Source organism: Schistocerca nitens, chromosome 12, assembly GCF_023898315.1.
Source record: "Schistocerca nitens isolate TAMUIC-IGC-003100 chromosome 12, iqSchNite1.1, whole genome shotgun sequence".
NCBI lineage: Eukaryota > Metazoa > Arthropoda > Insecta > Orthoptera > Acrididae > Schistocerca > Schistocerca nitens.
Window position 1 is genome coordinate 123,487,643 of NC_064625.1, and position 13,924 is coordinate 123,501,566.

A 13,924-nucleotide genomic window follows, 5' to 3' on the forward strand; every position below is an offset into this window, starting at 1 on the left:
GCTGCGAAAGGTGGATATACACCGTACTAGTGCCGACATTGTGCATGCTCTGTTGCCTGTGTCTATGTGCCTGTGGTTCTGTCAGTGTGATCATGTGATGTATCTGACCCCAGGAATGTGTCAATAAAGTTTCCCCTTTCTGGGACAATGAATTCACGGTGTTCTTATTTCAATTTCCAGGAGTGTAAATGTTTATATCTCCTACTAATATGATTGATCAATTGTCAAAATCTGCCCCTTTTTATTGCTACGCGATCTAATATAAATAACGCAAGATGACTGACGTCATCTACGTACCAAATACTAGAACACACTACTTTCAAACATGATGTACAGTGGTGTGCAACCTCAATGGAAATAAAACTTACGTGATCGCAGCTGTTTAGCCTTACAGTCCTAATATATCGAAGTAATTAGCAAATTCACCATATGTACTGCGTCCGGTGTGTCGGAGTGATGGTTCTCGTACACGTCTGCGACGATGGAAGAACTCCAGCCAAAAAATAAACTCTTTCAAACACTAGGACGGCAGAAGGTGGTCCTCTGACTAGTGTAGTCTAATACTGTCTTCACTGTGTTCTACAGACAAGAAACGCGAACTCCCAGCCACAGAGACAGAATTCAGCTAACGTCTCTACATGAGTATAGACAGAAGAACTGCTCTCAATCACCGAACGCTACATAAATCGACGACGACTTCCTACCCGGAGGCCAAATCCGGAATCGTATAAGTTCACCAAACCGTTCTAACTATAAAATCTCCTGAGAGCAAAGATACCAAGTGCGTCAGTACCAACAAAAGCTGATACTGAGCGACCGTCAAACACGGGCGCCCTAAACCTCTTTCTCTCCACCGCTGGCTTCCCAGCAAGGCTCGCCTCTCCTCCCTCGTAACTGCAGAAGGCGAATCTTATTCTCGAAACCACGAAATATTCTCCCTCTCTACAGATTCTTCAAAACGCCGACCAACCGTATTTTAGTCTTTTGTCGTCCAGTCCGGAAAGTTTGCGGGGAAATACCTATCCCCGTTAATTAGGAATTCATACAATGGTACAACTCTCAGAGTAAAAATCCACGGAAATAACTCAGACTGCGTGATTTCCGAAGTAACGCTACCTTGTTCCTCTCTGCTGCGTCCAAGATTTTCAGTTTTTCCAGTTATCCTCGCAGCCTAGCCACACCGCCCAACCGCCGCTCTATTGTGCTTCAGCGCTCAGCTGCCCCGACCGTCCGTCTTGGCTACTTCCTGTATGAAGCAGGACCAACACACCTGTGCGGCCTTTTCCGCTCAGGGCTTGAGTTACGCCTGCCTTTCGTTTCAACTGGCGTTCCAACTTCTACTCATTCATTACGCCGTTTTGATAATAAAGACACTCCATCACCTTTCAAGCGCCAGCCGCGGTGGTCGTGTGGTTCTAGGCGCTGCAGTCCGGAACCGCGGGACTGCTACGGGCGCAGGTTCGAATCCTGCCCGTGTGTGATGTCCTTAGGTTAGTTAGGTTTAAGTAGTTCTAAGTTCTACGGGAGTGGTGACCTCAGATGTTAAGTCCCATAGTGCTGAGAGCCATTTGAACCATCTGAACATTTCATGCAATAACCGTTAACAGATATTTACAAGATGTACGTGACTATGTCAGTCTTCTTTAAATATTCATATGTACGATATACAACCTATCAAATGATACCTAATTCCGGTTGTAAATCACGCCAAGTATATAGATGAGTGCTTGTAAGGTGCGAAATTATAGCCACCTTACAATACAGAAATGGAGGTCCAAAAACTAAAAGTTAAATGGACTTCGTCGTATCGCTTTGGCAGATAAAAAGTAAAACGCGGTCGACATCCTGCGCATCATCTGCTGAAACGGCCGATAACTCAGACGGAAAACCCAAGCGGGAACGTAAGCGGTTAAAAAATGGGCATTCCGTCACGAAGTGGCGGACAGTTGAAACTTGGGTACAAATGTGTACAAAGTGCTAGGGTAGCGCCACTTGTCAAATGACGACGGCTAAAAAGGCAGTGCCCAATACACAGCCGAGTTAAAACGACTTCCTCCCAGTGGAAGGGACGAGATGAGGTCGTCCAAGGTACTGGAGCTCGACCATTTGGATTCGTGGACTACATGGTCCCAAACACGCCAACAGGCTACAATTCTTTCGCGACTAGTTTCCAGATTATTCTGGACAATTCGTGTGACTGGTTTGGTTACCCAGATCGCCTGACATAAATCATTAATGGACCTCAATCGAGATGTCAGTTCGTGCACAAAAACGTGCAGCGGCCACGCTTTCGCTATTCTGGGCGGCTATAGAGGGAGCATGGCTCAGTATTTCTGTAGGGGCGTCCAACGTCTTCGTAAGTCCATGCCACGTCGGTCTGCAGTTCTACGCCGAGCAAAATGAGGTCCGACACGATATTAGGTGGTATCCCATGACTTCTGTCAGCTCATTGTATGTTCTTCAGGCTTCAATCTAAACGCTACTCTTTTTTCTCTCAAATCTCCTGTGCAGAATCCACCAGTGGTCAGCCGCCACGCTGACGCCCCCTCGGTGCTGCTACCACCGTTCTTAGTTTAAGGTCTCAATGGACCTTCCTAGATGTGCACTTTCCGACCATTATACACTACTGGCCATTAAAATTACTACACCAAGAAGAAATGCAAATGATAAACGGGTATTCATTGGACAAATATATGACACTAGAAGTGACATGTGATTACATTTTCACGCAATTTGGGTGCATACATCCTGAGAAATCAGTACGCAGAACAACCACCCTTGCCGTAATAACGGCCTTGATACGCCTGGGCATTGAGTCAAACAGAGCTTGGATGGCGTGTACAGGCACAGCTGCCCATGCAGCGTCAACACGATACCACAGATCATCAAGAGTAGTGACTGGCGTATTGTGACGAGACAGTTGCTCGGCCACCATTGACCAAACGTTTTCAATTGGTGAGAGATCTGGAGAATGTGCTGGCCAGGGCAGCAGTCGAACATTTTCTGAATCCAGAAAGGCCCGTACAGGACCTGCCACATGCGGTCGTGCATTATCCTGTTGCAATGTAGGGTTTCGCAGGGATCGAATGAAGGGTAGAGCCACGGGTCGTAACACATCTGAAATGTAACGCCCTCTGTTCGAAGTGTCGTCAGTGCGAACAAGAGGAGACCGAGACGTGTAATCAATGGCACCCCATACCATCACGCCGGGTGATACGCCAGTATGGCGATGACGAATACACGCTTCCAATGTGCGTTCACCGCGATGTCGCCTAACACCGATGCGACCATCATGATGCTGTAAACAGAACCTGGATTCATCTGAAAAAATGACGTTTTGCCACTCGTGCACCCAGGTTCGACGTCGAGTACACCATCGCAGGCGCTCCTGTCGGTCATGCAGCATCAGGGGTAACCGCAGCCACGGTCTCCGAGCTGATTGTGCGTGCTCCTGTAAACGTCGTCGAACTGTTCGTGCAGATGGTTGTTGTCTTGCAAACGTCCCCATCTGTTGACTCAGGGATCGAGACGTGGCTGCACAATCCGTTACAGCCATGCGGATAAGATGCCTGTCATCTCGAAAGCTAGTGATACGAGGCCATTGGGATCCAGCACGGGGTTCCGTATTACCCTCCTGAACCCACAGATTCCATATTCTGCTAACAGTCATTGGATCTCGACCAACGCGAGTACCAGTGTCGCGATACGATAAACCGCAATCGCGATAGGCTACAATCCGACCTTTATCAGAGTCGGAAACGCGATGGTACGAATTTCTCCTGCTTACACGAGGCATCACAACAACGTTTCACCAGGCAACGCCAGTCAACTGCTGTTTGTGCATGAGAAATGGGTTGGAAACTGTCCTCATGTCAGCACGTTGTAGGCGTCACCACCGGCGCCAACCTTGTGGCGTAGCAATTTTAATGGCCAGTGGTGTAGTTTCAGGTATATCTTCTGAAGATGGCTCAATATTTCATTACTGCAGTCAAAGCTCATAGTTTTTTACGTATTATACTTCCATTCATTTATTGTGCTTTTTTAAAAATTCATTCGCCACACACGCATTTAGTAGTCTTATAAGGACAACGTTATTTCAGTACAGATTGGAAAACATTCGCGTAATTACTCGTATATTCTAGGGAGGTATGTAGACAAATGAGAAACAAAAATAAAAATAGTATTCGGGTTTCGAACACATTGCTTCGTTAAGAGTGAGGTGTGGAGTTGTGTGTGCAAAGAATTCTCGAATCCAGTCGCGTATGTGATTAGGTAAGCTTGTACGCTGTCGAGTAAAACGGCCTCGCGGAGCTGTCCCGATTCTGAAGACTGGAAGAACCGGTGGGTAGCGCCGAATGTAACTTGCAGAATTCTGCGGCGAGGATGAACAACGAGTCCGGCTTCGAGAGTTTTTGGCCCTCGCCCACCAGCCTGCTGCCGTTCCTCGCTCACGGCCACTCGTTAATTCTGCACGCGCCCCGCTGGCCAGCTCGGCACGTGGCAAGGCGAACGTGTCCCTCAAGGCGGCTGGAGGCTCCAGTCTGGAGTCGAAAGCCTGCCGACTGTTCCCGCGCTCTCCGCCTACATGCTGTTCGGCCTCGGCGGGCGGAGACCGCTGTCGCCGGCAGGCGCTCGCCATCGGCTCAGGAGGAATGTGGTGGTGGGTGCTTCACTCGCCGGTGCCGACGGTTGTGCCGCGGTGGTAACACCGGTTCCCGTCAAATCACCGAAGTTAAGGGGCTCCGGAACGCCCTATACTTGCAATGTTAAAATAACGCTTATAAATTACATCTTTCCTCACAAAGTATTTGAGGTAGGAAGTTGAACTTTTTACAGATTATTTATTGGAACATGGGCTACAACTTAACACAGGGATTTTACAAAATTTTAGTTTAGTTATTAAAGATGATTTTTTTTCAATTGTAATGAAAATTCACAACATTTTTTTTTGCAATTTTTTATTTATATATTCAAAAATATACAGTTTTTTGGAAAAAGGCTGTGTTAAATTATGCAGAAGGTACTGTGTAACATTTACTGAAAGTTTGAAACAAATATGTTTGGAAGATCCTTAGAAAACATGTAATTAGTATGAGAAAATAAAAGTTTTGGGAATCGAGCGACAAAGATTGGATTAACTTTTTAGTGCATTCCAGGTCCATAGGATGGATTATCTTCATCCTCTGCAAACTCCTCCTCCAGCTTCCTCTTGTTCCTCCTCCTGTTTACTCTTGCTTGTATTTCTAGACTCTTTACAGCCCTGTCTGCAGCCCGAAGGCGTTCCTTTTCTAAAGCAAGCATCGCTCGTTGTTGTGTTCGTAGATTTTGCTACCATTTTCTTCAGTTGCAGTTACTGCAACACTGTTCCAAAAGGTGGTCATGTATGAACACTTATCACATTTCAGTTGTATTTCACTAGCAAGTCCTACGTGCTTTATTATGGAGAGTTCCAGACCAACTTCACTACAATGAATACATCTTACACAGTTTGAAAAAATTCCTTTGAGAACCGACATATCAAATATTTCATTCACATCCGATTCATAGTTTTCACTCATTGAACCAAGCTTCTTCTGTGAAGTATTTTCTTTCCCACTTTGACTGCTATGGGCAGGTGTACTTGAGAGGTTAGGTTCACTCACTTGGTTATCGTCTTTATTGTTTACATTAATAACACATACGTTTGGCTTTCCAACATTTCTCCTTTTCTTAAAAGCCTTCAGAGGATTTCTAATAACTTTACTTTTACTCATTATTATACTTCAACAAAACAGAGACTCAAGAAACAGAATTAATTACGAATATTTTCGAGATAACGACAGAGTAAATAAACATGAAACAATCGACAATCACACCAGCGATATATATTGAACCATCACAGGTTAGCCACAACACATACTTTATCTCACATCACTAAAATGTTCCTGATGAACACGGACGTTAATAATAACACCATTTGACAGCAGTTTAACAGCGCCACAGTGGGTCACGCCCATGTAGAACACATTTCAAAAAAAATTTAAAAATAGTTGTAGTCTTCGGAATTGAATAAATTATATATCTATTAAAAGGTAATAGTCTGCAGATTCAGAAAACGCAAAAAAGTAAAAATTGAACTTTTCATGATTTTGAGCGTTTCCGGAGCCCCTTAAGCGCTGTCGGGCTAGGATAGCACTCGGATGGGTCACCACGTCCGGGTCTGCCGAGCCCTGTTGGCAAGCGGCGTGCGCTCAGCCCTTGTGAGACCAGCTGAGGAGGTACTTCATCGAGATGTCGCGCCTCCAGTCACGAAAATTGGTATGCTGACATGCTGGCACGGCGATCGGTCGGTACCGCGACCTTACTAGGCCTGTTCCGAGAGAGACGAGAATGATATTGTACTCATAAAACTATCGAAAGTCACATATCCAAAGATTGAGATAATGATAGCTACCTTTCATGAAAAAATTACGCTGAGCTGACAAAAGGCATGGGATACTTCTTACAAGGGAACCTCCCCATCGCACCCCCCTCAGATTTAGTTATAAGTTGGCACAGTGGATAGGCCTTGAAAAACTGTACACAGATCAATCGAGAAAACAGGAAGAAGTCGTGTGGAACTATGAAAAAAATAAGCAAAATATACAAACTGAGTAGTCCATGTGCAAGATAGGCAACATCAAGGATAATAAGAGCTCAGGAGCGGCGTGGTCCCGTGGTTAGCGTGGGTAACTGCAGAACGAGAGGTCCTTGGTTCAAATCTTCCCTCGAATGAAAAGTTTATTTTTTTTATTTTCGCAAAGTTATGATCTGTCCGTTCGTTCATTGACGTCTCTGTTCACTGTAATAAGTTTATAGTGTCTGTGTTTTGCGACCGCACCACAAAACCGTGCCTCTCCAATGGGATCCGAAAACATTAGATCGCAACCGATTCCTCCACAGGAAAACACGTCTGATATATTTTATACGACACTGGTGACGGCATGTGCGTCACATGACAGGAATATGTTGTCGACCCACCTAAGTTGTACTCTTGGCGAATGGGTAAAAAGATTCTTCCACCTTGCCCGATTTAGGTTTTCTTGTGGACGTGATAATCACTACCAAGAAAGTGATGAAAACATAAGAGTTTGTCACATAAACTGCAACAAATGAATGCAACAGTTACACAGTCGCACAGTTTAAAAAAAAAAATGGTTCAAATGGCTCTGAGCACTATGGGACTTAACATCTGTGGTCATCAGTCCCCTAGAACGTAGAACTACTTAAACCTAACCAACCTAAGGACTTCACACACATCCATGCCCGTGGCAGGATTCGAACCTGCGACCGTAGCAGTCCCGCGGTTCCGGACTGAGCGCCTAGAACCGCGAGACCACCGCGGCCGGCCGCACAGTTTTCCCTGTGCTCTGTCGAAACATATGTTTTTAACGTTTTCAAATTTTTCCTTGTGTAGACCGTCAAATCCTGCATATGTCCAAGCAAATATGAACATGTCCTGGAATTTTGGCGAGCGAAGTTGATTATGTGTGAGTGCCTGAACTTTGATAATTGTCTGGAAAAAAAAAAAATTAAACTTTTCACTCGAGGGAAGACTTGAACCATGGACCTCTCATTCCACAGCTGCTCACGCTAACCACGGGACCACGGCGTTCCTGTGCTCAGATCATCCTTGATGTTGCCTATCTTGCGCATGGACTACTCAGTTTGTATATTTTGCTTATTTTTTTCATAGTTCCACACAATTTCTTCCTGTTTTCTCGACTGATCTGTGTTCAGTTTTCAAGGCCTATCCACTGTGCCAACTTATAAGTAAATCTGAGGGGGGTGCGATGGGGAGGTTCCCTTGTTAGTATCATGTCGAACCTCCTTTTGCTCTGCATAATACATCAGCTCGACGTGACATGGACTCAATAAATCGCTGGAAGTCCTTGCAGGTATACCGAGCCACGCTGTCGGTATAGTCGTCCATAATTGTGTGGCCAAATTCTCTCGAATTGTGCAGAATGTTCTCCGCGAACAACTGCGGCCCAGTCACAAGGAGCTTCAGCGATGTTTGGGGACTTGAAGTCGATGAATAGCTGCAAACCTTCCCTAAGTAGCCAAACGTAACCATTTTTAATTCGCAATTGCGAGTAATGACTCCCATCAGCTGTAGAATGGAATGACGACAATGAAAATTTGTGCCAGACCGGGACTCGAACACAGATTCACCTATTATCGCGAGCCCACCCCTTACCGTTAGGCTATCTGAGCAGGAATCGCGGCTGACCCAAACTTCCATATGTCGTGAACAATATGCCTAAGATCTGTACCCGCACATCCATTATGTGTATTCACATACAGATCAGGCGTTGCGACCTTCGAGCACAATGTGTGTTCTGTTTTAAACGCGTTTCGATAGTTAATAAGGCCGGTATTACACTATCAAATTTCTTTGTCCAATATCTTTGTCCAATATCTTTGTCAAAGATATTTGATAGTGTAATAGGGATCTTTGACAAATGTCGTCCAATATTTGATCAAATCTAGGCCGAGGCCGTATATTTGATCAAAGAAATCGCTTGTCTTCTGTTCACTGCAATGCGATATGTTACCACGCGGAGCGCTAGCATCGCTGCAGCGTTCTGTCGTCTGTAGTGTGTTTATAACCATTGCCGGTAAATATAATTGGTGTGTGCCGACAACTACAGAATCAATAGAGATGTCTGAAGCTGATGAGGCGCTTTACAACGTGAGGCACCCTGAATACAAAAATAGATTAAGAAGATTGGAGACCTAAACTGACCTAACCTAACATAACATAACCCTCTCCTGTAGCAAGGAATCGGAGTGTTATAGTGAGCCTGTCTTCTGAAGATGTAGCAGTTCTTAAGTGAAAATTGTGCTTTGTGATATGAGGATACACTTCATTGAGCACATACAGAAATGTATGCTCATCCATTCTTAAGTAATTGATGTACGACTTGACGTCTTCCACTGTAAGCTCACGTAACAAGTTTTGTTGAATGCTTTTATCGTGTCGTCGTAAAACCCACGGCTTCACGCAGATTAGATTAATTTTTCGTTCCATAGATCCGTGCTGAGGAGATCCTCGTGGATGTGGAACATGTCGATTTTTTTTAAAGCTGAAATAAAAATACTAATAGTATGAATAAATACATTTGTTTCTATTAAAAATTTCGCCAATGGAGTAGAAGGAGTTGGCCAGTAGTAAGTTTTTCAGGCTCCTTTTAAACTGATCTTTATTTCTAACTAAATTTTTTATGTTTCCTGGCAAATTATTGAAGATGAGTGTTCCTGAGTAGTGGTCCCCTTTTTGAACTAAAGTAAGTGCTTTTAAGTCCTTGTGCAGATCATTTTTGTTTCTGGTATTGTATGTATGAACTGAGTTGTTTGTTGGAAAAAGAGATATATTATTTACGACAAATTTTATTAAGAAGTAAATATACTGAGAGGCAGTAGTTAGTATACCCAGTTCTTTGAAGAGATTTCTGCAGGAGGTCCGTGAATTTACTCCACAAATAATACGTATTACACGCTTTTGGATCTTGAAAACTTTTGTTTGACTTCAAGATTTACCCCAAAATATTATCCCATATGACACTATGGAATGAAAGTATGCAAGCTTTTTCATTTTTATGTTGCCTATGTCTGCTAACACTCGAATTGCAAATACAGATTTGTTAAGGCGTTTCTGCAGTTCTGTGGTGTGCTCCTCCCAACTGAATTTATTATCAAGTTGTAATCCCAGGACTTTTAAGACTGTCAACCTCGTATGTATGGTTCCATTTTTTCCCCCACTTCTTTTCCGCATGTGCACACAATGCAATTGGAGTACGTAGAACTGCTGCGGTTAATAACAGGTTGTTGTCAGCCATCTTGAACTTTGACGAAAAATTTGATGACAGTGTAATACCCCTTGTAGCGCTACGTCAAAGATCTTTGTCAAATATATTGGACGGAATATTGGATCACATCTTTGATCAAATCTTTGACAAAGAAATTTGATAGTGTAATACCGGCCTAAGCAAACCATTTGCGGATAAAGGTATGCAAAGTCACTAGTAATTTCAGCAAACACTCATGTGATATACGTAAGCAGAGCCAACATTTTGATATTTAATGATTCTTTAAACTCTTCATTATCTAAAAGTGACAGGTATTTTGTGAGAATATTGGCCAAAACTGTTTTTTAATGTTATAATCATTCACAGAAACAAATATACAAACCATATTTCTAACAACGGATAATAGTCTATTATCAGTTTACTTTCCACCTGGACGCGACCTGTTGAATCTTCAGTAACACAATCACTATATCCGAAGCTAAAACTGCTCAATACTCAAGGAGTAAATAAAACACGCCGAACAGACCGAGAGGTCCATCCCGAAATACAAAACCTCTCGGTACAGTTGTCGAAAAATCGGCAGGAGGATCGATAGGCAACAGGTCTCATAAGCTTACAGATTAGTAACTTCGGATAAAGAACCGAAAATGACGTCACTACCGAGGCTACCCTACTGCACCGACCGGTATGAACGATACAGAATAGGGCCCCACGACACTGTCTAGCCTATGATGCATCATTGCAGTCTACAGTGCAAGTGAACTTGAAAGTCATTTGTGTTATTGGTGACACTACAATATTTTTGTTAGTAGCTAGTCTCATAATGGGAAAAAAAGGTAGTCATACGTTGCGAGCTATAATTTGAAAGTAATAGCATATGGAGAAGATGGAAACAGAGGAACAGCCGCAGCTGGCTAGTGTGGCCGTGCGGTTCTAGGCGCTTCAGTCTGGAACCGCGTGACCGCTACGGTCGCAGGTTCGAATCCTGCCACGGGCATGGCTGTGTGTGATGTCCTTAGGTTAGTTACTGTAGTGGACTGACAAAGGCAGCCAGTCCACAGTGAAGTAGCCGAAAGGGCACGCGTACACACACGCCGACTGGCGCGAAGTCTGGAACAGGATTCGTAATGAATGTGATAAAGAAAAGAACGTAGCTACTAGAACACTTAACTTTTATGTCGTCCTTTGGTATACAGCATTCTTGATGATACAAGTGAGACTCTTTAGATTCATGAAGTAACTAATGGCGCCTTGCTAGGTCGTAGCCATTAACTTAGCTGAAGGCTATTCTATCTGCTCGGCAAATGAGCGAAAGGCTTCGTCAGTGTAGTCGCTAGCCAAGTCGTCGTACAACTGGGGCGAGTGCTAGTACGTCTCTCGAGACCTGCCTTGTGGTGGCGCTCGGTCTGCGATCCTGACAGTGGCGGCACGCGGGTCCGACATGTACTAATGGACCACGGCCGATTTAAGCTACCACCTAGCAAGTGTGGTGTCTGGCGGTGACACCACAGTTACGTTTAAGTAGTTCTAAGTTCTAGGGGACTGATGACCACAGATGTTAAGTCCCATAGTGCCCGCATCTCGTGGTCGTGCGGTAGCGTTCTCGCTTCCCACGCCCGGGTTCCCGGGTTCGATTCCCGGCGGGGTCAGGGATTTTCTCTGCCTCGTGATGGCTGGGTGTTGTGTGATGTCCTTAGGTTAGTTAGGTTTAAGTAGTTCTAAGTTCTAGGGGACTGATGACCTGAGAAGTTAAGTCCCATAGTGGTCAGAGCCATTTTTAAATCCCATAGTGCTCAGAGCCATTTGAACCATTTTTTGAACAGTCGCATTTGGCAGGCCGGTAAAGAAGAACTGAAATAAATAAGGAAGACTAAACGTGCAAATAGAGCACTGAATGCAATATGGCGAAAACTAGGAAATGACGATTTTCAGAGATTTTAAAAGTCAGTTCGGTTATATAAACTAAGAATTTTTTCTTAAAAAAAATGGCTCTGAGCACTATGGGACTTAACATCCATGGTCATCAGTCCCCTAGAACTTAAGAACTACTTAAACCTAACTAACCTAAGGACATCACACACATCCATGCCCGAGGCAGGATTCGAACCTGCGACCGTAGCAGTCGCGCGGCTCCGGACTGAGCGCCTAGAACCGCTAGACCACCGTGGCCGGCCAATTTTTTTTTTCTTAGTCTGGCTTTCCAATCTAGTAATAAAAATGGCATAAATGTTATTTTTTTTAAAAAAAGCTTCTAAAAAATTAAAATGCGTCTTATAGTCCGTAGCATCCCAGAGTCCGTAAAATACAGTATATAATTTAGCATTAAGAACTTGGATTTTTTGTTCTCATACATTCAATAAACAGCAGTATGTTTTTAACAATTTTCTCTTTCTGTGCATTCCTAGCCCCTACGCACACACAAATACGAGAACTTGTGCAAGTTCTTCCGACCAAAAGTATCAGAAGCTCTTCACGAAAGCGTAAAATGCCTGGACCAGTCTTAACTTCCGTTGCTTCTTGTCTGACCAGAGCGAGTGGCGGTCTTCGAGAGCAATGGCAGCAAACCGGTCCGCACGCACGAAATGCGCCTCCCAGAGCCAGGGGGTTACCCAAGTTACGCACAAGAATAGGGAGCAGCGAATACACTGCTCAAAAATCAGGAGCGCTGGGAGAACCGTTGGAAAAGGCCCTGTGATTCCATCTGAATTACCGCGTACTCGGCTAGAGCTTCCGAAATCAAATGTCGGCTTGTAAGCCGTACCAAGGAGCAGATAAAGACAATGTAGTAGGGCTGAAGAATAAACTGAAATTTAAGAGAATCTTCCCGAGGAATCAGTCCAGAAAGGAATGGGGTATGAAGCATCGACGTTTATAGCTACATCTACACTCTACAAGTCACTTTGAAGTGCTTGGTAGAGGGTACGTTCCACTGTACCAGTTCCTAGGGCTTTTCCGATTCCAATCACTTATGTATCTCCGGGAAAATGATTATTTATATGCCTTCGTGAGTGCTGTAATTAATCTAAACTTTTCCTCACCATTCCTAAGGTAGCGATAGTAGGCGGTTGTAATATACAGACTTCTAGGACAGATGGGTGAGTACTGAATACCTTGAACCGGAATCCATGCCCAGAAACCTACCGTTTTCATTCAACGACGGCTTCAGTTCAGATGTTAAATATAGCTGACCCACTTCAGCTTAAGGAACTGAATGAGGCGTGACGCAGTACAATTATTAGGTAATACGAGGGTAAATCAATTATTATTCGCAAAGCAGTTATAAAATTTTACTGTAATCAAATAGGAAACTTACAAGAACATCATTTTTTGACATAGTCTCCTTGCGTTTCAACGCACTTGGTCAATCGTTGTACAAGCCTCCTGATACCCTCATAACAGAAGGTTCTCGGTTGAGCTGTGAGCTAGGAATGCACCGTTTCTTTCACTGCTTCGTCCGAGGCAAATCAACGGCCTCTTAATGTCTGTTTGAGTGGACCAAACAAGTGATAGTCAGAAGGGGCAAGATCGGGACTATATGGAGGATGATCCAGTACTTCCAGTTTGAGTTTCTGGAGCGTTTCAGCAGTGTGGGCAGCAGTATGCGGACGGGCATTGTCGTGCAACAACACAACACCTTTTCGCACCAGTACTCGGCCTTTCCTTCGAATTGCAGGCTTCAGCCTGGCAGTAAGCATCTCATTGTGACGTACACTGTTTATTGTTGTTCCCCTTTCCCCATAATGTTCCAGTACTGGAACATTGTGCGTCCCAAAAACCCGTAAGCATCAGTTTTCCTACGGACGGTTGGGTCTTGAACTCTTTCTTCCACGGCGAATTTGGATGTTTCCATTCCATACTCTGCCGTTTATCTCCGGCTCGTAATGATGGATCCATGTTTCGTCACCAGTAATAATCTTGAATGAGATTTTCACTCTGCAGCGGAGTGTGCGCTGATATGAAACTTCCTGGCAGATTAAAACTGTGTGCCGGACCGAGACTCGAACTCGGGACCTTTGCCTTTCGCGGGCAAGTGCTCTACCAACTGAGCTACCCAAGCACGACTCACTCCCCGTCCTCACAGCTTTACTTCTGCC